Below are 24,107 nucleotides of genomic sequence, written 5' to 3'. Positions count from 1 at the left end.
AGACTGCATGTGCTCAGACGTTCCCTGCTAGGGACAGTTGATCTGAAACAAGGTCTGCTCTCTTGTATCCAGCAAGGATCTAGAAATCCTGCATGAATCTGCAAGGCACAATGACAGCATACATTTGCATAATATGCCCCACCTTCTGCCTTCCTACTTCCTGTGCAGTAGTTGTTTGTGTAGAGAGAGAGGTCGCAGGCAAGGTAATTTTGTGAGTAGGATACAGGACCCTAAATAGCTGGTGAGAGGTATGAGGTATTCTAAAAGCATAAAAATGGTACACCTGTGAAATGAAATGCTTTCACATGTGATCTTCTGTGTTTATTGTCCTGTGCATAAAGTTGCACCTTGTGTTTGAAGGTTTAAATTATTTCAGGCTTGCATGGAGGCAGAAATTTCTGAGTGACTTTTATACATTTCTTAAGACTCTGCACTGTCAGGATGGCCGAGTGGTCTAAGGCGCTGTGTTTAGGCCGCAGTCTCCTCTGGAGGCGTGGTTTCGAATCCCACTTCTGACATGACTTTTGGAGATGTAATCTCCTTTTTCAGGTTAACATCTGATGGAAGTTGCATCTGTTGGTCTTCACCTGGGATGTGATTCCGTCCTCATCTAGTCAAGAGAGCTGGGGTTTCTCATATATTTCGGTTGTATAAAGTCTTGCTGACAAAGTGCAGTCCTTACTATATGAGCATAGGACCCATGTAAGAGCTCATCTGGAAGAGTCATGCTCTTGTATGCCCTGGCCAGACAGGCCATGCAAATATGGAAGAATGCCTAGCATCTGGTAGACAGTTGGACTCCAGCACACTTACGGCAATTTCCTCAGGGCTGTGATCAGGGGCTGCTTAGATTTGCGTATTCCACCCTATGTTGTGACATTGAAATTCCTTGTTGAATTTGCTTTAGCTAGCCAAGAGGTGGCTGTTGACTCAATTTCAAAGCAGCTTTGGGCCTTTCAAGTGGCTGGTTAATAGCACTTTCTCTTTGTACGCCTTAAAGGTCTAAAGAGTTCTTCATAGGTACTGCTCTCTATGGATTGTTCAAAGATCTGTTGGAAGTACTTATAATAGGATAAATAAATTGAGGGCATGCCTTTTCGGTACCCCACTTGCATGGCTGTCTGGCCTGTGGAAGGTTCCACAAATGCAAGTCAGGATGGCCGGGTGGTCTAAGGCGCTGCGTTCAGGTCGCAGTCTCTTCTGGAGGCGTGGGTTCAAATCCCACTTCTGACAATTGTGTGTTTACTCTACTTTTTTCTTGAGAGAGAAAAAATCAGATCATTTCCCTCACATGGGCTTATATGGTTGTCTACTTGGAAAAGTGCAGTGAGTTTTTTTCTTGCTCTAACCACTCATGACCTAAGTTGTGTGCTTTTTTTGGTTCACAATATCTTTCCCTCTCTGTAGATGATCAAGCAAATGTGGTCAGGATGGCCGAGTGGTCTAAGGCGCTGCGTTAAGGCCGCAGTCTCTCCTGGTGGCGTGGGTTCGAATCCCACTTCTGACAAAACTTTAAGTCCATTTTGTCTCTGAGTTCTTTTAGAATCTCAGCTAAAAATTGGCAGTGCATATAATATCTGAATAAGTAACAAACTTCAGTTTCAACTGCAAATTAATTTGCCCAATTCTGTCTTCAAGCTCGTATAATATTCTTCTAGCACTCGTGGTGTTTTATGTGTTTTTTGGAGGGTGCTTAAAAAGTCCCTTTTATTAATGAAATGGGTTACATTCAGTCTTGTGATATTTTTGGTTTCCAATAAGTAGATTGTTAATTTTATGTAACCTCATTTTCTAATGCTCCATTCAAGAGATGTTTCCACTATGAAATGCAGAGCAAGGGGAAAGAGCACAAGTGATAGAGCGAGTGAGTGAGAAGGGGTGTTGAGGAAGGAGAGAATGAAACAAAGACAGAGTGAGTGAACGGCAGGTAGGCCTAGAAGAGGAGACTAGAAGTGAAGGCGACATACTTTTCCATGCTTTTGACCTCCCACCCATCCCAAACCGACCACAAACGTACCATCTATGCAACGTTGGTATGCAGAAATTCACGCCTCAGCCAGTGAGGGTAAGTCCCAGGCCAGGGGCTAGAGAGCAAAAGACTGCATGTGCTCAGACGTTCCCTGCTAGGGACAGTTGATCTGAAACAAGGTCTGCTCTCTTGTATCCAGCAAGGATCTAGAAATCCTGCATGAATCTGCAAGGCACAATGACAGCATACATTTGCATAATATGCCCCACCTTCTGCCTTCCTACTTCCTGTGCAGTAGTTGTTTGTGTAGAGAGAGAGGTCGCAGGCAAGGTAATTTTGTGAGTAGGATACAGGACCCTAAATAGCTGGTGAGAGGTATGAGGTATTTTAAAAGCATAAAAATTGTACACCTGTGAAATGAAATGCTTTCACATGTGATCTTCTGTGTTTATTGTCCTGTGCATAAAGTTGCACCTTGTGTTTGAATGTTTAAATTATTTCAGGCTTGCATGGAGGCAGAAATTTCTGAGTGACTTTTATACATTTCTTAAGACTCTGCACTGTCAGGATGGCCGAGTGGTCTAAGGCGCTGTGTTTAGGCCGCAGTCTCCTCTGGAGACGTGGGTTCGAATCCCACTTCTGACATGACTTTTGGAGATGTAATCTCCTTTTTCAGGTTAACATCTGATGGAAGTTGCATCTGTTGGTCTTCACCTGGGATGTGATTCCGTCCTCATCTAGTCAAGAGAGCTGAGGTTTCTCATATATTTCGGTTGTATAAAGTCTTGCTGACAAAGTGCAGTCCTTACTATATGAGCATAGGACCCATGTAAGAGCTCATCTGGAAGAGTCATGCTCTTGTATGCCCTGGCCAGACAGGCCATGCAAATATGGAAGAATGCCTAGCATCTGGTAGACAGTTGGACTCCAGCACACCTACGGCAATTTCCTCAGGGCTGTGATCAGGGGCTGCTTAGATTTGCGTATTCCACCCTATGTTGTGACATTGAAATTCCTTGTTGAATTTGCTTTAGCTAGCCAAGAGGTGGCTGTTGACTCAATTTCAAAGCAGCTTTGGGCCTTTCAAGTGGCTGGTTAATAGCACTTTCTCTTTGTACGCCTTAAAGGTCTAAAGCGTTCTTCATAGGTACTGCTCTCTATGGATTGTTCAAAGATCTGTTGGAAGTACTTATAATAGGATAAATAAATTGAGGGCATGCCTTTTCGGTACCCCACTTGCATGGCTGTCTGGCCTGTGGAAGGTTCCACAAATGCAAGTCAGGATGGCCGAGTGGTCTAAGGCGCTACGTTCAGGTCGCAGTCGCTTCTGGAGGCGTGGGTTCAAATCCCACTTCTGACAATTGTGTGTTTACTCTACTTTTTTCTTGGGAGAGAAAAAATCAGATCATTTCCCTCACATGGGCTTATATGGTTGTCTACTTGGAAAAGTGCAGTGAGTTTTTTTCTTGCTCTAGCCACTCATGACCTAAGTTGTGTGCTTTTTTTGGTTCACAATATCTTTCCCTCTCTGTAGATGATCAAGCAAATGTGGTCAGGATGGCTGAGTGGTCTAAGACGCTGCGTTAAGGCCGCAGTCTCACCTGGAGGCGTGGGTTCGAATCCCACTTCTGACAAAACTTTAAGTCCATTTTGTCTCTGAGTTCTTTTAGAATCTCAGCTAAAAATTGGCAGTGCATATAATATCTGAATAAGTAACAAACTTCAGTTTCAACTGCAAATTAATTTGCCCAATTCTGTCTTCAAGCTCGTATAATATTCTTCTAGCACTCGTGGTGTTTTATGTGTTTTTTGGGGGTGCTTAAAAAGTCCCTTTTATTAATGAAATGGGTTACATTCAGTCTTGTGATATTTTTGGTTTCCAATAAGTAGATTGTTAATTTTATGTAACCTCATTTTCTAATGCTCCATTCAAGAGATGTTTCCACTATGAAATGCAGAGCAAGGGGAAAGAGCACAAGTGATAGAGCGAGTGAGTGAGAAGGGGTGTTGAGGAAGGAGAGAATGAAACAAAGACAGAGTGAGTGAACGGCAGGTAGGCCTAGAAGAGGAGACTAGAAGTGAAGGCGACATACTTTTCCCTGCTTTTGACCTCCCACCCATCCCAAACCGACCACAAACGTACCATCTATGCAACGTTGGTATGCAGAAATTCACGCCTCAGCCAGTGAGGGTAAGTCCCAGGCCAGGGGCTAGAGAGCAAAAGACTGCATGTGCTCAGACGTTCCCTGCTAGGGACAGTTGATCTGAAACAAGGTCTGCTCTCTTGTATGCAGCAAGGATCTAGAAATCCTGCATGAATCTGCAAGGCACAATGACAGCATACATTTGCATAATATGCCCCACCTTCTGCCTTCCTACTTCCTGTGCAGTAGTTGTTTGTGTAGAGAGAGAGGTCGCAGGCAAGGTAATTTTGTGAGTAGGATACAGGACCCTAAATAGCTGGTGAGAGGTATGAGGTATTTTAAAAGCATAAAAATTGTACACCTGTGAAATGAAATGCTTTCACATGTGATCTTCTGTGTTTATTGTCCTGTGCATAAAGTTGCACCTTGTGTTTGAAGGTTTAAATTATTTCAGGCTTGCATGGAGGCAGAAATTTCTGAGTGACTTTTATACATTTCTTAAGACTCTGCACTGTCAGGATGGCCGAGTGGTCTAAGGCGCTGTGTTTAGGCCGCAGTCTCCTCTGGAGGCGTGGGTTCGAATCCCACTTCTGACATGACTTTTGGAGATGTAATCTCCTTTTTCAGGTTAACATCTGATGGAAGTTGCATCTGTTGGTCTTCACCTGGGATGTGATTCCGTCCTCATCTAGTCAAGAGAGCTGGGGTTTCTCATATATTTCGGTTGTATAAAGTCTTGCTGACAAAGTGCAGTCCTTACTATATGAGCATAGGACCCATGTAAGAGCTCATCTGGAAGAGTCATGCTCTTGTATGCCCTGGCCAGACAGGCCATGCAAATATGGAAGAATGCCTAGCATCTGGTAGACAGTTGGACTCCAGCACACTTACGGCAATTTCCTCAGGGCTGTGATCAGGGGCTGCTTAGATTTGCGTATTCCACCCTATGTTGTGACATTGAAATTCCTTGTTGAATTTGCTTTAGCTAGCCAAGAGGTGGCGGTTGACTCAATTTCAAAGCAGCTTTGGGCCTTTCAAGTGGCTGGTTAATAGCACTTTCTCTTTGTACGCCTTAAAGGTCTAAAGAGTTCTTCATAGGTACTGCTCTCTATGGATTGTTCAAAGATCTGTTGGAAGTACTTATAATAGGATAAATAAATTGAGGGCATGCCTTTTCGGTACCCCACTTGCATGGCTGTCTGGCCTGTGGAAGGGTCCACAAATGCAAGTCAGGATGGCCGGGTGGTCTAAGGCGCTGCGTTCAGGTCGCAGTCTCTTCTGGAGGCGTGGGTTCAAATCCCACTTCTGACAATTGTGTGTTTACTCTACTTTTTTCTTGAGAGAGAAAAAATCTGATCATTTCCCTCACATGGGCTTATATGGTTGTCTACTTGGAAAAGTGCAGTGAGTTTTTTTCTTGCTCTAGCCACTCATGACCTAAGATGTGTGCTTTTTTTGGTTCACAATATCTTTCTCTCTCTGTAGATGATCAAGCAAATGTGGTCAGGATGGCCGAGTGGTCTAAGGCGCTGCGTTAAGGCCGCAGTCTCTCCTGGAGGCATGGGTTCGAATCCCACTTCTGACAAAACGTTAAGTCCATTTTGTCTCTGAGTTCTTTTAGAATCTCAGCTAAAAATTGGCAGTGCATATAATATCTGAATAAGTAACAAACTTCAGTTTCAACTGCAAATTAATTTGCCCAATTCTGTCTTCAAGCTCGTATAATATTCTTCTAGCACTCGTGGTGTTTTATGTGTTTTTTGGGGGGTGCTTAAAAAGTCCCTTTTATTAATGAAATGGGTTACATTCAGTCTTGTGATATTTTTGGTTTCCAATAAGTAGATTGTTAATTTTATGTAACCTCATTTTCTAATGCTCCATTCAAGAGATGTTTCCACTATGAAATGCAGAGCAAGGGGAAAGAGCACAAGTGATAGAGCGAGTGAGTGAGAAGGGGTGTTGAGGAAGGAGAGAATGAAACAAAGACAGAGTGAGTGAACGGCAGGTAGGCCTAGAAGAGGAGACTAGAAGTGAAGGCGACATACTTTTCCATGCTTTTGACCTCCCACCCATCCCAAACCGACCACAAACGTACCATCTATGCAACGTTGGTATGCAGAAATTCACGCCTCAGCCAGTGAGGGTAAGTCCCAGGCCAGGGGCTAGAGAGCAAAAGACTGCATGTGCTCAGACGTTCCCTGCTAGGGACAGTTGATCTGAAACAAGGTCTGCTCTCTTGTATCCAGCAAGGATCTAGAAATCCTGCATGAATCTGCAAGGCACAATGACAGCATACATTTGCATAATATGCCCCACCTTCTGCCTTCCTACTTCCTGTGCAGTAGTTGTTTGTGTAGAGAGAGAGGTCGCAGGCAAGGTAATTTCGTGAGTAGGATACAGGACCCTAAATAGCTGGTGAGAGGTATGAGGTATTTTAAAAGCATAAAAATTGTACACCTGTGAAATGAAATGCTTTCACATGTGATCTTCTGTGTTTATTGTCCTGTGCATAAAGTTGCACCTTGTGTTTGAAGGTTTAAATTATTTCAGGCTTGCATGGAGGCAGAAATTTCTGAGTGACTTTTATACATTTCTTAAGACTCTGCACTGTCAGGATGGCCGAGTGGTCTAAGGCGCTGTGTTTAGGCCGCAGTCTCCTCTGGAGACGTGGGTTCGAATCCCACTTCTGACATGACTTTTGGAGATGTAATCTCCTTTTTCAGGTTAACATCTGATGGAAGTTGCATCTGTTGGTCTTCACCTGGGATGTGATTCCGTCCTCATCTAGTCAAGAGAGCTGGGGTTTCTCATATATTTCGGTTGTATAAAGTCTTGCTGACAAAGTGCAGTCCTTACTATATGAGCATAGGACCCATGTAAGAGCTCATCTGGAAGAGTCATGCTCTTGTATGCCCTGGCCAGACAGGCCATGCAAATATGGAAGAATGCCTAGCATCTGGTAGACAGTTGGACTCCAGCACACTTACGGCAATTTCCTCAGGGCTGTGATCAGGGGCTGCTTAGATTTGCGTATTCCACCCTATGTTGTGACATTGAAATTCCTTGTTGAATTTGCTTTAGCTAGCCAAGAGGTGGCTGTTGACTCAATTTCAAAGCAGCTTTGGGCCTTTCAAGTGGCTGGTTAATAGCACTTTCTCTTTGTACGCCTTAAAGGTCTAAAGAGTTCTTCATAGGTACTGCTCTCTATGGATTGTTCAAAGATCTGTTGGAAGTACTTATAATAGGATAAATAAATTGAGGGCATGCCTTTTCGGTACCCCACTTGCATGGCTGTCTGGCCTGTGGAAGGGTCCACAAATGCAAGTCAGGATGGCCGAGTGGTCTAAGGCGCTGCGTTCAGGTCGCAGTCTCTTCTGGAGGCGTGGGTTCAAATCCCACTTCTGACAATTGTGTGATTACTCTACTTTTTTCTTGGGAGAGAAAAAATCAGATCATTTCCCTCACATGGGCTTATATGGTTGTCTTCTTGGAAAAGTGCAGTGAGTTTTTTTCTTGCTCTAACCACTCATGACCTAAGTTGTGTGCTTTTTTTGGTTCACAATATCTTTCCCTCTCTGTAGATGATCAAGCAAATGTGGTCAGGATGGCCGAGTGGTCTAAGGCGCTGCGTTAAGGCCGCAGTCTCACCTGGAGGCGTGGGTTCGAATCCCACTTCTGACAAAACTTTAAGTCCATTTTGTCTCTGAGTTCTTTTAGAATCTCAGCTAAAAATTGGCAGTGCATATAATATCTGAATAAGTAACAAACTTCAGTTTCAACTGCAAATTAATTTGCCCAATTCTGTCTTCAAGCTCGTATAATATTCTTCTAGCACTCGTGGTGTTTTATGTGTTTTTTGGGGGGTGCTTAAAAAGTCCCTTTTATTAATGAAATGGGTTACATTCAGTCTTGTGATATTTTTGGTTTCCAATAAGTAGATTGTTAATTTTATGTAACCTCATTTTCTAATGCTCCATTCAAGAGATGTTTCCACTATGAAATGCAGAGCAAGGGGAAAGAGCACAAGTGATAGAGCGAGTGAGTGAGAAGGGGTGTTGAGGAAGGAGAGAATGAAACAAAGACAGAGTGAGTGAACGGCAGGTAGGCCTAGAAGAGGAGACTAGAAGTGAAGGCGACATACTTTTCCCTGCTTTTGACCTCCCACCCATCCCAAACCGACCACAAACGTACCATCTATGCAACGTTGGTATGCAGAAATTCACGCCTCAGCCAGTGAGGGTAAGTCCCAGGCCACGGGCTAGAGAGCAAAAGACTGCATGTGCTCAGACGTTCCCTGCTAGGGACAGTTGATCTGAAACAAGGTCTGCTCTCTTGTATCCAGCAAGGATCTAGAAATCCTGCATGAATCTGCAAGGCACAATGACAGCATACATTTGCATAATATGCCCCACCTTCTGCCTTCCTACTTCCTGTGCAGTAGTTGTTTGTGTAGAGAGAGAGGTCGCAGGCAAGGTAATTTTGTGAGTAGGATACAGGACCCTAAATAGCTGGTGAGAGGTATGAGGTATTCTAAAAGCATAAAAATGGTACACCTGTGAAATGAAATGCTTTCACATGTGATCTTCTGTGTTTATTGTCCTGTGCATAAAGTTGCACCTTGTGTTTGAAGGTTTAAATTATTTCAGGCTTGCATGGAGGCAGAAATTTCTGAGTGACTTTTATACATTTCTTAAGACTCTGCACTGTCAGGATGGCCGAGTGGTCTAAGGCGCTGTGTTTAGGCCGCAGTCTCCTCTGGAGGCGTGGGTTCAAATCCCACTTCTGACATGACTTTTGGAGATGTAATCTCCTTTTTCAGGTTAACATCTGATGGAAGTTGCATCTGTTGGTCTTCACCTGGGATGTGATTCCGTCCTCATCTAGTCAAGAGAGCTGGGGTTTCTCATATATTTCGGTTGTATAAAGTCTTGCTGACAAAGTGCAGTCCTTACTATATGAGCATAGGACCCATGTAAGAGCTCATCTGGAAGAGTCATGCTCTTGTATGCCCTGGCCAGACAGGCCATGCAAATATGGAAGAATGCCTAGCATCTGGTAGACAGTTGGACTCCAGCACACTTACGGCAATTTCCTCAGGGCTGTGATCAGGGGCTGCTTAGATTTGCGTATTCCACCCTATGTTGTGACATTGAAATTCCTTGTTGAATTTGCTTTAGCTAGCCAAGAGGTGGCTGTTGACTCAATTTCAAAGCAGCTTTGGGCCTTTCAAGTGGCTGGTTAATAGCACTTTCTCTTTGTACGCCTTAAAGGTCTAAAGAGTTCTTCATAGGTACTGCTCTCTATGGATTGTTCAAAGATCTGTTGGAAGTACTTATAATAGGATAAATAAATTGAGGGCATGCCTTTTCGGTACCCCACTTGCATGGCTGTCTGGCCTGTGGAAGGGTCCACAAATGCAAGTCAGGATGGCCGAGTGGTCTAAGGCGCTGCGTTCAGGTCGCAGTCTCTTCTGGAGTCGTGGGTTCAAATCCCACTTCTGACAATTGTGTGTTTACTCTACTTTTTTCTTGGGAGAGAAAAAATCAGATCATTTCCCTCACATGGGCTTATATGGTTGTCTACTTGGAAAAGTGCAGTGAGTTTTTTTCTTGCTCTAACCACTCATGACCTAAGTTGTGTGCTTTTTTTGGTTCACAATATCTTTCCCTCTCTGTAGATGATCAAGCAAATGTGGTCAGGATGGCCGAGTGGTCTAAGGCGCTGCGTTAAGGCCGCAGTCTCACCTGGAGGCGTGGGTTCGAATCCTACTTCTGACAAAACTTTAAGTCCATTTTGTCTCTGAGTTCTTTTAGAATCTCAGCTAAAAATTGGCAGTGCATATAATATCTGAATAAGTAACAAACTTCAGTTTCAACTGCAAATTAATTTGCCCAATTCTGTCTTCAAGCTCGTATAATATTCTTCTAGCACTCGTGGTGTTTTATGTGTTTTTTGGGGGGTGCTTAAAAAGTCCCTTTTATTAATGAAATGGGTTACATTCAGTCTTGTGATATTTTTGGTTTCCAATAAGTAGATTGTTAATTTTATGTAACCTCATTTTCTAATGCTCCATTCAAGAGATGTTTCCACTATGAAATGCAGAGCAAGGGGAAAGAGCACAAGTGATAGAGCGAGTGAGTGAGAAGGGGTGTTGAGGAAGGAGAGAATGAAACAAAGACAGAGTGAGTGAACGGCAGGTAGGCCTAGAAGAGGAGACTAGAAGTGAAGGCGACATACTTTTCCCTGCTTTTGACCTCCCACCCATCCCAAACCGACCACAAACGTACCATCTATGCAACGTTGGTATGCAGAAATTCACGCCTCAGCCAGTGAGGGTAAGTCCCAGGCCAGGGGCTAGAGAGCAAAAGACTGCATGTGCTCAGACGTTCCCTGCTAGGGACAGTTGATCTGAAACAAGGTCTGCTCTCTTGTATCCAGCAAGGATCTAGAAATCCTGCATGAATCTGCAAGGCACAATGACAGCATACATTTGCATAATATGCCCCACCTTCTGCCTTCCTACTTCCTGTGCAGTAGTTGTTTGTGTAGAGAGAGAGGTCGCAGGCAAGGTAATTTTGTGAGTAGGATACAGGACCCAAAATAGCTGGTGAGAGGTATGAGGTATTCTAAAAGCATAAAAATGGTACACCTGTGAAATGAAATGCTTTCACATGTGATCTTCTGTGTTTATTGTCCTGTGCATAAAGTTGCACCTTGTGTTTGAAGGTTTAAATTATTTCAGGCTTGCATGGAGGCAGAAATTTCTGAGTGACTTTTATACATTTCTTAAGACTCTGCACTGTCAGGATGGCCGAGTGGTCTAAGGCGCTGTGTTTAGGCCGCAGTCTCCTCTGGAGGCGTGGTTTCGAATCCCACTTCTGACATGACTTTTGGAGATGTAATCTCCTTTTTCAGGTTAACATCTGATGGAAGTTGCATCTGTTGGTCTTCACCTGGGATGTGATTCCGTCCTCATCTAGTCAAGAGAGCTGGGGTTTCTCATATATTTCGGTTGTATAAAGTCTTGCTGACAAAGTGCAGTCCTTACTATATGAGCATAGGACCCATGTAAGAGCTCATCTGGAAGAGTCATGCTCTTGTATGCCCTGGCCAGACAGGCCATGCAAATATGGAAGAATGCCTAGCATCTGGTAGACAGTTGGACTCCAGCACACTTACGGCAATTTCCTCAGGGCTGTGATCAGGGGCTGCTTAGATTTGCGTATTCCACCCTATGTTGTGACATTGAAATTCCTTGTTGAATTTGCTTTAGCTAGCCAAGAGGTGGCTGTTGACTCAATTTCAAAGCAGCTTTGGGCCTTTCAAGTGGCTGGTTAATAGCACTTTCTCTTTGTACGCCTTAAAGGTCTAAAGAGTTCTTCATAGGTACTGCTCTCTATGGATTGTTCAAAGATCTGTTGGAAGTACTTATAATAGGATAAATAAATTGAGGGCATGCCTTTTCGGTACCCCACTTGCATGGCTGTCTGGCCTGTGGAAGGTTCCACAAATGCAAGTCAGGATGGCCGGGTGGTCTAAGGCGCTGCGTTCAGGTCGCAGTCTCTTCTGGAGGCGTGGGTTCAAATCCCACTTCTGACAATTGTGTGTTTACTCTACTTTTTTCTTGAGAGAGAAAAAATCTGATCATTTCCCTCACATGGGCTTATATGGTTGTCTACTTGGAAAAGTGCAGTGAGTTTTTTTCTTGCTCTAGCCACTCATGACCTAAGATGTGTGCTTTTTTTGGTTCACAATATCTTTCCCTCTCTGTAGATGATCTAGCAAATGTGGTCAGGATGGCCGAGTGGTCTAAGGCGCTGCGTTAAGGCCGCAGTCTCTCCTGGTGGCGTGGGTTCGAATCCCACTTCTGACAAAACTTTAAGTCCATTTTGTCTCTGAGTTCTTTTAGAATCTCAGCTAAAAATTGGCAGTGCATATAATATCTGAATAAGTAACAAACTTCAGTTTCAACTGCAAATTAATTTGCCCAATTCTGTCTTCAAGCTCGTATAATATTCTTCTAGCACTCGTGGTGTTTTATGTGTTTTTTGGGGGGTGCTTAAAAAGTCCCTTTTATTAATGAAATGGGTTACATTCAGTCTTGTGATATTTTTGGTTTCCAATAAGTAGATTGTTAATTTTATGTAACCTCATTTTCTAATGCTCCATTCAAGAGATGTTTCCACTATGAAATGCAGAGCAAGGGGAAAGAGCACAAGTGATAGAGCGAGTGAGTGAGAAGGGGTGTTGAGGAAGGAGAGAATGAAACAAAGACAGAGTGAGTGAACGGCAGGTAGGCCTAGAAGAGGAGACTAGAAGTGAAGGCGACATACTTTTCCATGCTTTTGACCTCCCACCCATCCCAAACCGACCACAAACGTACCATCTATGCAACGTTGGTATGCAGAAATTCACGCCTCAGCCAGTGAGGGTAAGTCCCAGGCCAGGGGCTAGAGAGCAAAAGACTGCATGTGCTCAGACGTTCCCTGCTAGGGACAGTTGATCTGAAACAAGGTCTGCTCTCTTGTATCCAGCAAGGATCTAGAAATCCTGCATGAATCTGCAAGGCACAATGACAGCATACATTTGCATAATATGCCCCACCTTCTGCCTTCCTACTTCCTGTGCAGTAGTTGTTTGTGTAGAGAGAGAGGTCGCAGGCAAGGTAATTTTGTGAGTAGGATACAGGACCCTAAATAGCTGGTGAGAGGTATGAGGTATTTTAAAAGCATAAAAATTGTACACCTGTGAAATGAAATGCTTTCACATGTGATCTTCTGTGTTTATTGTCCTGTGCATAAAGTTGCACCTTGTGTTTGAAGGTTTAAATTATTTCAGGCTTGCATGGAGGCAGAAATTTCTGAGTGACTTTTATACATTTCTTAAGACTCTGCACTGTCAGGATGGCCGAGTGGTCTAAGGCGCTGTGTTTAGGCCGCAGTCTCCTCTGGAGACGTGGGTTCGAATCCCACTTCTGACATGACTTTTGGAGATGTAATCTCCTTTTTCAGGTTAACATCTGATGGAAGTTGCATCTGTTGGTCTTCACCTGGGATGTGATTCCGTCCTCATCTAGTCAAGAGAGCTGAGGTTTCTCATATATTTCGGTTGTATAAAGTCTTGCTGACAAAGTGCAGTCCTTACTATATGAGCATAGGACCCATGTAAGAGCTCATCTGGAAGAGTCATGCTCTTGTATGCCCTGGCCAGACAGGCCATGCAAATATGGAAGAATGCCTAGCATCTGGTAGACAGTTGGACTCCAGCACACTTACGGCAATTTCCTCAGGGCTGTGATCAGGGGCTGCTTAGATTTGCGTATTCCACCCTATGTTGTGACATTGAAATTCCTTGTTGAATTTGCTTTAGCTAGCCAAGAGGTGGCTGTTGACTCAATTTCAAAGCAGCTTTGGGCCTTTCAAGTGGCTGGTTAATAGCACTTTCTCTTTGTACGCCTTAAAGGTCTAAAGCGTTCTTCATAGGTACTGCTCTCTATGGATTGTTCAAAGATCTGTTGGAAGTACTTATAATAGGATAAATAAATTGAGGGCATGCCTTTTCGGTACCCCACTTGCATGGCTGTCTGGCCTGTGGAAGGTTCCACAAATGCAAGTCAGGATGGCCGAGTGGTCTAAGGCGCTACGTTCAGGTCGCAGTCGCTTCTGGAGGCGTGGGTTCAAATCCCACTTCTGACAATTGTGTGTTTACTCTACTTTTTTCTTGGGAGAGAAAAAATCAGATCATTTCCCTCACATGGGCTTATATGGTTGTCTACTTGGAAAAGTGCAGTGAGTTTTTTTCTTGCTCTAGCCACTCATGACCTAAGTTGTGTGCTTTTTTTGGTTCACAATATCTTTCCCTCTCTGTAGATGATCAAGCAAATGTGGTCAGGATGGCTGAGTGGTCTAAGACGCTGCGTTAAGGCCGCAGTCTCACCTGGAGGCGTGGGTTCGAATCCCACTTCTGACAAAACTTTAAGTCCATTTTGTCTCTGAGTTCTTTTAGAATCTCAGCTAAAAATTGGCAGTGCATATAATATCTGAATAAGTAACAAACTTCAGTTTCAACTGCAAATTAATTTGCCCAATTCTGTCTTCAAGCTCGTATAATATTCTTCTAGCACTCGTGGTGTTTTATGTGTTTTTTGGGGGTGCTTAAAAAGTCCCTTTTATTAATGAAATGGGTTACATTCAGTCTTGTGATATTTTTGGTTTCCAATAAGTAGATTGTTAATTTTATGTAACCTCATTTTCTAATGCTCCATTCAAGAGATGTTTCCACTATGAAATGCAGAGCAAGGGGAAAGAGCACAAGTGATAGAGCGAGTGAGTGAGAAGGGGTGTTGAGGAAGGAGAGAATGAAACAAAGACAGAGTGAGTGAACGGCAGGTAGGCCTAGAAGAGGAGACTAGAAGTGAAGGCGACATACTTTTCCCTGCTTTTGACCTCCCACCCATCCCAAACCGACCACAAACGTACCATCTATGCAACGTTGGTATGCAGAAATTCACGCCTCAGCCAGTGAGGGTAAGTCCCAGGCCAGGGGCTAGAGAGCAAAAGACTGCATGTGCTCAGACGTTCCCTGCTAGGGACAGTTGATCTGAAACAAGGTCTGCTCTCTTGTATCCAGCAAGGATCTAGAAATCCTGCATGAATCTGCAAGGCACAATGACAGCATACATTTGCATAATATGCCCCACCTTCTGCCTTCCTAATTCCTGTGCAGTAGTTGTTTGTGTAGAGAGAGAGGTCGCAGGCAAGGTAATTTTGTGAGTAGGATACAGGACCCAAAATAGCTGGTGAGAGGTATGAGGTATTCTAAAAGCATAAAAATGGTACACCTGTGAAATGAAATGCTTTCACATGTGATCTTCTGTGTTTATTGTCCTGTGCATAAAGTTGCACCTTGTGTTTGAAGGTTTAAATTATTTCAGGCTTGCATGGAGGCAGAAATTTCTGAGTGACTTTTATACATTTCTTAAGACTCTGCACTGTCAGGATGGCTGAGTGGTCTAAGGCGCTGTGTTTAGGCCGCAGTCTCCTCTGGAGGCGTGGGTTCGAATCACACTTCTGACATGACTTTTGGAGATGTAATCTCCTTTTTCAGGTTAACATCTGATGGAAGTTGCATCTGTTGGTCTTCACCTGGGATGTGATTCCGTCCTCATCTAGTCAAGAGAGCTGGGGTTTCTCATATATTTCGGTTGTATAAAGTCTTGCTGACAAAGTGCAGTCCTTACTATATGAGCATAGGACCCATGTAAGAGCTCATCTGGAAGAGTCATGCTCTTGTATGCCCTGGCCAGACAGGCCATGCAAATATGGAAGAATGCCTAGCATCTGGTAGACAGTTGGACTCCAGCACACTTACGGCAATTTCCTCAGGGCTGTGATCAGGGGCTGCTTAGATTTGCGTATTCCACCCTATGTTGTGACATTGAAATTCCTTGTTGAATTTGCTTTAGCTAGCCAAGAGGTGGCTGTTGACTCAATTTCAAAGCAGCTTTGGGCCTTTCAAGTGGCTGGTTAATAGCACTTTCTCTTTGTACGCCTTAAAGGTCTAAAGAGTTCTTCATAGGTACTGCTCTCTATGGATTGTTCAAAGATCTGTTGGAAGTACTTATAATAGGATAAATAAATTGAGGGCATGCCTTTTCGGTACCCCACTTGCATGGCTGTCTGGCCTGTTGAAGGTTCCACAAATGCAAGTCAGGATGGCCGAGTGGTCTAAGGTGCTGCGTTCAGGTTGCAGTCTCTTCTGGAGGTGTGGGTTCAAATCCCACTTCTGACAAATGTGTGTTTACTCTACTTTTTTCTTGAGAGAGAAAAAATCTGATCATTTCCCTCACATCGGCTTATATGGTTGTCTACTTGGAAAAGTGCAGTGAGTTTTTTTCTTGCTCTAGCCACTCATGACCTAAGTTGTGTGCTTTTTTTGGTTCACAATATCTTTCCCTCTCTGTAGATGATCAAGCAAATGTGGCCAGGATGGCCGATTGATCTAAGGCGCTGCGTTAAGGCCGCAGTTTCTCCTGGAGGCGTGGGTTCGAATCCCACTTCTGACAAAACTTTAAGTCCATTTTGTCTCTGAGTTCTTTTAGAATCTCAGCTAAAAATTGGCAGTGCATATAATATCTGAATAAGTAACAAACTTCAGTTTCAACTGCAAATTAATTTGCCCAATTCTGTCTTCAAGCTCGTATAATATTCTTCTAGCACTCGTGGTGTTTTATGTGTTTTTTGGGGGGTGCTTAAAAAGTCCCTTTTATTAATGAAATGGGTTACATTCAGTCTTGTGATATTTTTGGTTTCCAATAAGTAGATTGTTAATTTTATGTAACCTCATTTTCTAATGCTCCATTCAAGAGATGTTTCCACTATGAAATGCAGAGCAAGGGGAAAGAGCACAAGTGATAGAGCGAGTGAGTGAGAAGGGGTGTTAAGGAAGGAGAGAATGAAACAAAGACAGAGTGAGTGAACGGCAGGTAGGCCTAGAAGAGGAGACTAGAAGTGAAGGCGACATACTTTTCCCTGCTTTTGACCTCCCACCCATCCCAAACCGACCACAAACGTACCATCTATGCAACGTTGGTATGCAGAAATTCACGCCTCAGCCAGTGAGGGTAAGTCCCAGGCCAGGGGCTAGAGAGCAAAAGACTGCATGTGCTCAGACGTTCCCTGCTAGGGACAGTTGATCTGAAACAAGGTCTGCTCTCTTGTATCCAGCAAGGATCTAGAAATCCTGCATGAATCTGCAAGGCACAATGACAGCATACATTTGCATAATATGCCCCACCTTCTGCCTTCCTACTTCCTGTGCAGTAGTTGTTTGTGTAGAGAGAGAGGTCGCAGGCAAGGTAATTTTGTGAGTAGGATACAGGACCCTAAATAGCTGGTGAGAGGTATGAGGTATTTTAAAAGCATAAAAATTGTACACCTGTGAAATGAAATGCTTTCACATGTGATCCTCTGTGTTTATTGTCCTGTGCATAAAGTTGCACCTTGTGTTTGAAGGTTTAAATTATTTCAGGCTTGCATGAGGCAGAAATTTCTGAGTGACTTTTATACATTTCTTAAGCCTCTGCACTGTCAGGATGGCCGAGTGGTCTAAGGCGCTGTGTTTAGGCCGCAGTCTCCTCTGGAGGCGTGGGTTTGAATCCCACTTCTGACATGACTTTTGGAGATGTAATCTCCTTTTTCAGGTTAACATCTGATGGAAGTTGCATCTGTTGGTCTTCACCTGGGATGTGATTCCGTCCTCATCTAGTCAAGAGAGCTGGGGTTTCTCATATATTTCGGTTGTATAAAGTCTTGCTGACAAAGTGCAGTCCTTACTATATGAGCATAGGACCCATGTAAGAGCTCATCTGGAAGAGTCATGCTCTTGTATGCCCTGGCCAGACAGGCCATGCAAATATGGAAGAATGCCTAGCATCTGGTAGACAGTTGGACTCCAGCACACTTACGGCAATTTCCTCAGGGCTGTGATCAGGGGCTGCTTAGATTTGCGTATTCCACCCTATGTTGTGACATTGAAATTCCTTGTTGAATTTGCTTTAGCTAGCCAAGAGGTGGCTGTTGACTCAATTTCAAAGCAGCTTTGGGCCTTTCAAGTGGCTGGTTAATAGCACTTTCTCTTTGTACGCCTTAAAGGTCTAAAGAGTTCTTCATAGGTACTGCTCTCTATGGATTGTTCAAAGATCTGTTGGAAGTACTTATAATAGGATAAATAAATTGAGGGCATGCCTTTTCGGTACCCCACTTGCATGGCTGTCTGGCCTGTGGAAGGTTCCACAAATGCAAGTCAGGATGGCCGAGTGGTCTAAGGCGCTGCGTTCAGGTCGCAGTCTCTTCTGGAGGCGTGGGTTCAAATCCCACTTCTGACAATTGTGTGTTTACTCTACTTTTTTCTTGAGAAAGAAAAAATCTGATCATTTCCCTCACATGGGCTTATATGGTTGTCTACTTGGAAAAGTGCAGTGAGTTTTTTTCTTGCTCTAGCCACTCATGACCTAAGTTGTGTGCTTTTTTTGGTTCACAATATCTTTCCCTCTCTGTAGATGATCAAGCACATGTGGTCAGGATGGCCGAGTGGTCTAAGGCGCTGCGATAAGGCCGCAGTCTCTCCTGGAGGCGTGGGTTCGAATCCCACTTCTGACAAAACATTAAGTCCATTTTGTCTCTGAGTTCTTTTAGAATCTCAGCTAAAAATTGGCAGTGCATATAATATCTGAATAAGTAACAAACTTCAGTTTCAACTGCAAATTAATTTGCCCAATTCTGTCTTCAAGCTCGTATAATATTCTTCTAGCACTCGTGGTGTTTTATGTGTTTTTTGGGGGGTGCTTAAAAAGTCCCTTTTATTAATGAAATGGGTTACATTCAGTCTTGTGATATTTTTGGTTTCCAATAAGTAGATTGTTAATTTTATGTAACCTCATTTTCTAATGCTCCATTCAAGAGATGTTTCCACTATGAAATGCAGAGCAAGGGGAAAGAGCACAAGTGATAGAGCGAGTGAGTGAGAAGGGGTGTTGAGGAAGGAGAGAATGAAACAAAGACAGAGTGAGTGAACGGCAGGTTGGCCTAGAAGAGGAGACTAGAAGTGAAGGCGACATACTTTTCCCTGCTTTTGACGTCCCACCCATCCCAAACCGACCACAAACGTACCATCTATGCAACGTTGGTATGCAGAAATTCACGCCTCAGCCAGTGAGGGTAAGTCCCAGGCCAGGGGCTAGAGAGCAAAAGACTGCATGTGCTCAGACGTTCCCTGCTAGGGACAGTTGATCTGAAACAAGGTCTGCTCTCTTGTATCCAGCAAGGATCTAGAAATCCTGCATGAATCTGCAAGGCACAATGACAGCATACATTTGCATAATATGCCCCACCTTCTGCCTTCCTACTTCCTGTGCAGTAGTTGTTTGTGTAGAGAGAGAGGTCGCAGGCAAGGTAATTTTGTGAGTAGGATACAGGAACCTAAATAGCTGGTGAGAGGTATGAGGTATTCTAAAAGCATAAAAATTGTACACCTGTGAAATGAAATGCTTTCACATGTGATCTTCTGTGTTTATTGTCCTGTGCATAAAGTTGCACCTTGTGTTTGAAGGTTTAAATTATTTCAGGCTTGCATGGAGGCAGAAATTTCTGAGTGACTTTTATACATTTCTTAAGACTCTGCACTGTCAGGATGGCCGAGTGGTCTAAGGCGCTGTGTTTAGGCCGCAGTCTCCTCTGGAGGCGTGGGTTCGAATCCCACTTCTGACATGACTTTTGGAGATGTAATCTCCTTTTTCAGGTTAACATCTGATGGAAGTTGCATCTGTTGGTCTTCACCTGGGATGTGATTCCGTCCTCATCTAGTCAAGAGAGCTGGGGTTTCTCATATATTTCGGTTGTATAAAGTCTTGCTGACAAAGTGCAGTCCTTACTATATGAGCATAGGACCCATGTAAGAGCTCATCTGGAAGAGTCATGCTCTTGTATGCCCTGGCAAGACAGGCCATGCAAATATGGAAGAATGCCTAGCATCTGGTAGACAGTTGGACTCCAGCACACTTACGGCAATTTCCTCAGGGCTGTGATCAGGGGCTGCTTAGATTTGCGTATTTCACCTTATGTTGTGACATTGAAATTCCTTGTTGAATTTGCTTTAGCTAGCCAAGAGGTGGCTGTTGACTCAATTTCAAAGCAGCTTTGTTCCGTTCAAGTGGCTGGTTAATAGCACTTTCTCTTTGTACGCCTTAAAGGTCTAAAGAGTTCTTCATAGGTACTGCTCTCTATGGATTGTTCAAAGATCTGTTGGAAGTACTTATAATAGGATAAATAAATTGAGGGCATGCCTTTTCGGTACCCCACTTGCATGGCTGTCTGGCCTATGGAAGGTTCCACAAATGCAAGTCAGGATGGCCGAGTGGTCTAAGGCGCTGCGTTTAGGTCGCAGTCTCTTCTGGAGGCGTGGGTTCAAATCCCACTTCTGACAATTGTGTGTTTACTCTACTTTTTTCTTGAGAGAGAAAAAATCTGATCATTTCCCTCACATGGGCTTATATGGTTGTCTACTTGGAAAAGTGCAGTGAGTTTTTTTCTTGCTCTAGCCACTCATGACCTAAGATGTGTGCTTTTTTTGGTTCACAATATCTTTCCCTCTCTGTAGATGATCAAGCAAATGTGGTCAGGATGGCCGAGTGGTCTAAGGCGCTGCGTTAAGGCCGCAGTCTCTCCTGGAGGCGTGGGTTCGAATCCCACTTCTGACAAAACTTTAAGTCCATTTTGTCTCTGAGTTCTTTTAGAATCTCAGCTAAAAATTGGCAGTGCATATAATATCTGAATAAGTAACAAACTTCAGTTTCAACTGCAAATTAATTTGCCCAATTCTGTCTTCAAGCTCGTATAATATTCTTCTAGCACTCGTGGCGTTTTATGTGTTTTTTGGGGGGTGCTTAAAAAGTCCCTTTTATTAATGAAATGGGTTACATTCAGTCTTGTGATATTTTTGGTTTCCAATAAGTAGATTGTTAATTTTATGTAACCTCATTTTCTAATGCTCCATTCAAGAGATGTTTCCACTATGAAATGCAGAGCAAGGGGAAAGAGCACAAGTGATAGAGCGAGTGAGTGAGAAGGGGTGTTGAGGAAGGAGAGAATGAAACAAAGACAGAGTGAGTGAACGGCAGGTAGGCCTAGAAGAGGAGACTAGAAGTGAAGGCGACATACTTTTCCCTGCTTTTGACCTCCCACCCATCCCAAACCGACCACAAACGTACCATCTATGCAACGTTGGTATGCAGAAATTCACGCCTCAGCCAGTGAGGGTAAGTCCCAGGCCAGGGGCTAGAGAGCAAAAGACTGCATGTGCTCAGACGTTCCCTGCTAGGGACAGTTGATCTGAAACAAGGTCTGCTCTCTTGTATCCAGCAAGGATCTAGAAATCCTGCATGAATCTGCAAGGCACAATGACAGCATACATTTGCATAATATGCCCCACCTTCTGCCTTCCTACTTCCTGTGCAGTAGTTGTTTGTGTAGAGAGAGAGGTCGCAGGCAAGGTAATTTTGTGAGTAGGATACAGGACCCTAAATAGCTGGTGAGAGGTATGAGGTATTTTAAAAGCATAAAAATTGTACACCTGTGAAATGAAATGCTTTCACATGTGATCTTCTGTGTTTATTGTCCTGTGCATAAAGTTGCACCTTGTGTTTGAAGGTTTAAATTATTTCAGGCTTGCATGAGGCAGAAATTTCTGAGTGACTTTTATACATTTCTTAAGACTCTGCACTGTCGGGATGGCCGAGTGGTCTAAGGCGCTGTGTTTAGGCCGCAGTCTCCTCTGGAGGCGTGGGTTCGAATCCCACTTCTGACATGACTTTTGGAGATGTAATCTCCTTTTTCAGGTTAACATCTGATGGAAGTTGCATCTGTTGGTCTTCACCTGGGATGTGATTCCGTCCTCATCTAGTCAAGAGAGCTGGGGTTTCTCATATAATTCGGTTGTATAAAGTCTTGCTGACAAAGTGCAGTCCTTACTATATGAGCATAGGACCCATGTAAGAGCTCATCTGGAAGAGTCATGCTCTTGTATGCCCTGGCCAGACAGGCCATGCAAATATGGAAGAATGCCTAGCATCTGGTAGACAGTTGGACTCCAGCACACTTGCGGCAATTTCCTCAGGGCTGTGATCAGGGGCTGCTTAGATTTGCGTATCCCACCCTATGTTGTGACATTGAAATTCCTTGTTGAATTTGCTTTAGCTAGCCAAGAGGTGGCTGTTGACTCAATTTCAAAGCAGCTTTGGGCCTTTCAAGTGGCTGGTTAATAGCACTTTCTCTTTGTACGCCTTAAAGGTCTAAATAGTTCTTCATAGGTACTGCTCTCTATGGATTGGTCATAGATCTGTTGGAAGTACTTATAATAGGATAAATAAATTGAGGGCATGCCTTTTCGGTACCCCACTTGCATGGCTGTCTGGCCTGTGGAAGGTTCCACAAATGCAAGTCAGGATGGCCGAGTGGTCTAAGGCGCTGCGTTCAGGTCGCAGTCTCTTCTGGAGGCGTGGGTTCAAATCCCACTTCTGACAATTGTGTGTTTACTCTACTTTTTTCTTGAGAGAGAAAAAATCAGATCATTTCCCTCACAATGGCTTATATGGTTGTCTGCTTGGAAAAGTGCAGTGAGTTTTTTTCTTGCTCTAGCCACTCATGACCTAAGATGTGTGCTTTTTTTGGTTCACAATATCTTTTCCTCTCTGTAGATGATCAAGCTAATGTGGTCAGGATGGCCGAATGGTCTAAGGCGCTGCGTTAAGGCCGCAGTCTCTCCTGGAGGCGTGGGTTCGAATCCCACTTCTGACAAAACTTTAAGTCCATTTTGTCTCTGAGTTCTTTTAGAATCTCAGCTAAAAATTGGCAGTGCATATAATATCTGAATAAGTAACAAACTTCAGTTTCAACTGCAAATTAATTTGCCCAATTCTGTCTTCAAGCTCGTATAATATTCTTCTAGCACTCGTGGTGTTTTATGTGTTTTTTGGGGGGTGCTTAAAAAGTCCCTTTTATTAATGAAATGGGTTACATGCAGTCTTGTGATATTTTTGGTTTCCAATAAGTAGATTGTTAATTTTATGTAACCTCATTTTCTAATGCTCCATTCAAGAGATGTTTCCACTATGAAATGCAGAGCAAGGGGAAAGAGCACAAGTGATAGAGCGAGTGAGTGAGAAGGGGTGTTGAGGAAGGAGAGAATGAAACAAAGACAGAGTGAGTGAACGGCAGGTAGGCCTAGAAGAGGAGACTAGAAGTGAAGGCGACATACTTTTCCCTGCTTTTGACCTCCCACCCATCCCAAACCGACCACAAACGTACCATCTATGCAACGTTGGTATGCAGAAATTCACGCCTCAGCCAGTGAGGGTAAGTCCCAGGCCAGGGGCTAGAGAGCAAAAGACTGCATGTGCTCAGACGTTCCCTGCTAGGGACAGTTGATCTGAAACAAGGTCTGCTCTCTTGTATCCAGCAAGGATCTAGAAATCCTGCATGAATCTGCAAGGCACAATGACAGCATACATTTGCATAATATGCCCCACCTTCTGCCTTCCTACTTCCTGTGCAGTAGTTGTTTGTGTAGAGAGAGAGGTCGCAGGCAAGGTAATTTTGTGAGTAGGATACAGGACCCTAAATAGCTGGTGAGAGGTATGAGGTATTTTAAAAGCATAAAAATTGTACACCTGTGAAATGAAATGCTTTCACATGTGATCCTCTGTGTTTATTGTCCTGTGCATAAAGTTGCACCTTGTGTTTGAAGGTTTAAATTATTTCAGGCTTGCATGAGGCAGAAATTTCTGAGTGACTTTTATACATTTCTTAAGACTCTGCACTGTCGGGATGGCCGAGTGGTCTAAGGCGCTGTGTTTAGGCCGCAGTCTCCTCTGGAGGCGTGGGTTTGAATCCCACTTCTGACATGACTTTTGGAGATGTAATCTCCTTTTTCAGGTTAACATCTGATGGAAGTTGCATCTGTTGGTCTTCACCTGGGATGTGATTCCGTCCTCATCTAGTCAAGAGAGCTGGGGTTTCTCATATATTTCGGTTGTATAAAGTCTTGCTGACAAAGTGCAGTCCTTACTATATGAGCATAGGACCCATGTAAGAGCTCATCTGGAAGAGTCATGCTCTTGTATGCCCTGGCCAGACAGGCCATGCAAATATGGAAGAATGCCTAGCATCTGGTAGACAGTTGGACTCCAGCACACTTACGGCAATTTCCTCAGGGCTGTGATCAGGGGCTGCTTAGATTTGCGTATTCCACCCTATGTTGTGACATTGAAATTCCTTGTTGAATTTGCTTTAGCTAGCCAAGAGGTGGCTGTTGACTCAATTTCAAAGCAGCTTTGGGCCTTTCAAGTGGCTGGTTAATAGCACTTTCTCTTTGTACGCCTTAAAGGTCTAAAGAGTTCTTCATAGGTACTGCTCTCTATGGATTGTTCAAAGATCTGTTGG

The 24,107-nt window shown here is 43.7% G+C and overlaps 21 non-coding genes across 21 annotated transcripts; all 21 read left to right on the top strand.

The window, feature by feature from the left end:
* Positions 1-1,424: 1,424 nt before the first annotated feature.
* Positions 1,425-1,507, top strand: TRNAL-AAG (transfer RNA leucine (anticodon AAG)). The gene has a single exon. It is a non-coding gene; the product is annotated as a tRNA-Leu (tRNA).
* A 1,024-nt stretch (positions 1,508-2,531) lies between these two features.
* TRNAL-UAG (transfer RNA leucine (anticodon UAG)) lies at positions 2,532-2,614 on the top strand. The gene has a single exon. It is a non-coding gene; the product is annotated as a tRNA-Leu (tRNA).
* A 2,012-nt stretch (positions 2,615-4,626) lies between these two features.
* Positions 4,627-4,709, top strand: TRNAL-UAG (transfer RNA leucine (anticodon UAG)). The gene has a single exon. It is a non-coding gene; the product is annotated as a tRNA-Leu (tRNA).
* A 906-nt stretch (positions 4,710-5,615) lies between these two features.
* TRNAL-AAG (transfer RNA leucine (anticodon AAG)) lies at positions 5,616-5,698 on the top strand. The gene has a single exon. It is a non-coding gene; the product is annotated as a tRNA-Leu (tRNA).
* Positions 5,699-6,722: 1,024 nt separating this feature from the next.
* On the top strand, positions 6,723-6,805 carry TRNAL-UAG (transfer RNA leucine (anticodon UAG)). The gene has a single exon. It is a non-coding gene; the product is annotated as a tRNA-Leu (tRNA).
* A 632-nt stretch (positions 6,806-7,437) lies between these two features.
* TRNAL-CAG (transfer RNA leucine (anticodon CAG)) lies at positions 7,438-7,520 on the top strand. Its single transcript has one exon. It is a non-coding gene; the product is annotated as a tRNA-Leu (tRNA).
* Positions 7,521-7,711: 191 nt separating this feature from the next.
* Positions 7,712-7,794, top strand: TRNAL-AAG (transfer RNA leucine (anticodon AAG)). The gene has a single exon. It is a non-coding gene; the product is annotated as a tRNA-Leu (tRNA).
* A 1,024-nt stretch (positions 7,795-8,818) lies between these two features.
* Positions 8,819-8,901, top strand: TRNAL-UAG (transfer RNA leucine (anticodon UAG)). The gene has a single exon. It is a non-coding gene; the product is annotated as a tRNA-Leu (tRNA).
* A 632-nt stretch (positions 8,902-9,533) lies between these two features.
* Positions 9,534-9,616, top strand: TRNAL-CAG (transfer RNA leucine (anticodon CAG)). Its single transcript has one exon. It is a non-coding gene; the product is annotated as a tRNA-Leu (tRNA).
* A 2,287-nt stretch (positions 9,617-11,903) lies between these two features.
* Positions 11,904-11,986, top strand: TRNAL-AAG (transfer RNA leucine (anticodon AAG)). The gene has a single exon. It is a non-coding gene; the product is annotated as a tRNA-Leu (tRNA).
* A 1,024-nt stretch (positions 11,987-13,010) lies between these two features.
* Positions 13,011-13,093, top strand: TRNAL-UAG (transfer RNA leucine (anticodon UAG)). Its single transcript has one exon. It is a non-coding gene; the product is annotated as a tRNA-Leu (tRNA).
* A 4,107-nt stretch (positions 13,094-17,200) lies between these two features.
* TRNAL-UAG (transfer RNA leucine (anticodon UAG)) lies at positions 17,201-17,283 on the top strand. The gene has a single exon. It is a non-coding gene; the product is annotated as a tRNA-Leu (tRNA).
* Positions 17,284-17,915: 632 nt separating this feature from the next.
* On the top strand, positions 17,916-17,998 carry TRNAL-CAG (transfer RNA leucine (anticodon CAG)). Its single transcript has one exon. It is a non-coding gene; the product is annotated as a tRNA-Leu (tRNA).
* A 191-nt stretch (positions 17,999-18,189) lies between these two features.
* Positions 18,190-18,272, top strand: TRNAL-AAG (transfer RNA leucine (anticodon AAG)). The gene has a single exon. It is a non-coding gene; the product is annotated as a tRNA-Leu (tRNA).
* Positions 18,273-19,296: 1,024 nt separating this feature from the next.
* Positions 19,297-19,379, top strand: TRNAL-UAG (transfer RNA leucine (anticodon UAG)). The gene has a single exon. It is a non-coding gene; the product is annotated as a tRNA-Leu (tRNA).
* A 632-nt stretch (positions 19,380-20,011) lies between these two features.
* On the top strand, positions 20,012-20,094 carry TRNAL-UAG (transfer RNA leucine (anticodon UAG)). Its single transcript has one exon. It is a non-coding gene; the product is annotated as a tRNA-Leu (tRNA).
* Positions 20,095-20,285: 191 nt separating this feature from the next.
* On the top strand, positions 20,286-20,368 carry TRNAL-AAG (transfer RNA leucine (anticodon AAG)). The gene has a single exon. It is a non-coding gene; the product is annotated as a tRNA-Leu (tRNA).
* A 1,023-nt stretch (positions 20,369-21,391) lies between these two features.
* Positions 21,392-21,474, top strand: TRNAL-UAG (transfer RNA leucine (anticodon UAG)). The gene has a single exon. It is a non-coding gene; the product is annotated as a tRNA-Leu (tRNA).
* A 632-nt stretch (positions 21,475-22,106) lies between these two features.
* TRNAL-CAG (transfer RNA leucine (anticodon CAG)) lies at positions 22,107-22,189 on the top strand. Its single transcript has one exon. It is a non-coding gene; the product is annotated as a tRNA-Leu (tRNA).
* A 191-nt stretch (positions 22,190-22,380) lies between these two features.
* TRNAL-AAG (transfer RNA leucine (anticodon AAG)) lies at positions 22,381-22,463 on the top strand. The gene has a single exon. It is a non-coding gene; the product is annotated as a tRNA-Leu (tRNA).
* A 1,023-nt stretch (positions 22,464-23,486) lies between these two features.
* TRNAL-UAG (transfer RNA leucine (anticodon UAG)) lies at positions 23,487-23,569 on the top strand. The gene has a single exon. It is a non-coding gene; the product is annotated as a tRNA-Leu (tRNA).
* The last annotated feature ends 538 nt before the right edge of the window (positions 23,570-24,107 follow it).

The sequence above is a fragment of the Lissotriton vulgaris genome, chromosome 8 (assembly GCF_964263255.1).
Source record: "Lissotriton vulgaris chromosome 8, aLisVul1.2, whole genome shotgun sequence".
NCBI classification, from domain to species: Eukaryota; Metazoa; Chordata; class Amphibia; order Caudata; family Salamandridae; genus Lissotriton; species Lissotriton vulgaris.
This window is presented reverse-complemented; position numbering and strand designations above follow the sequence as displayed.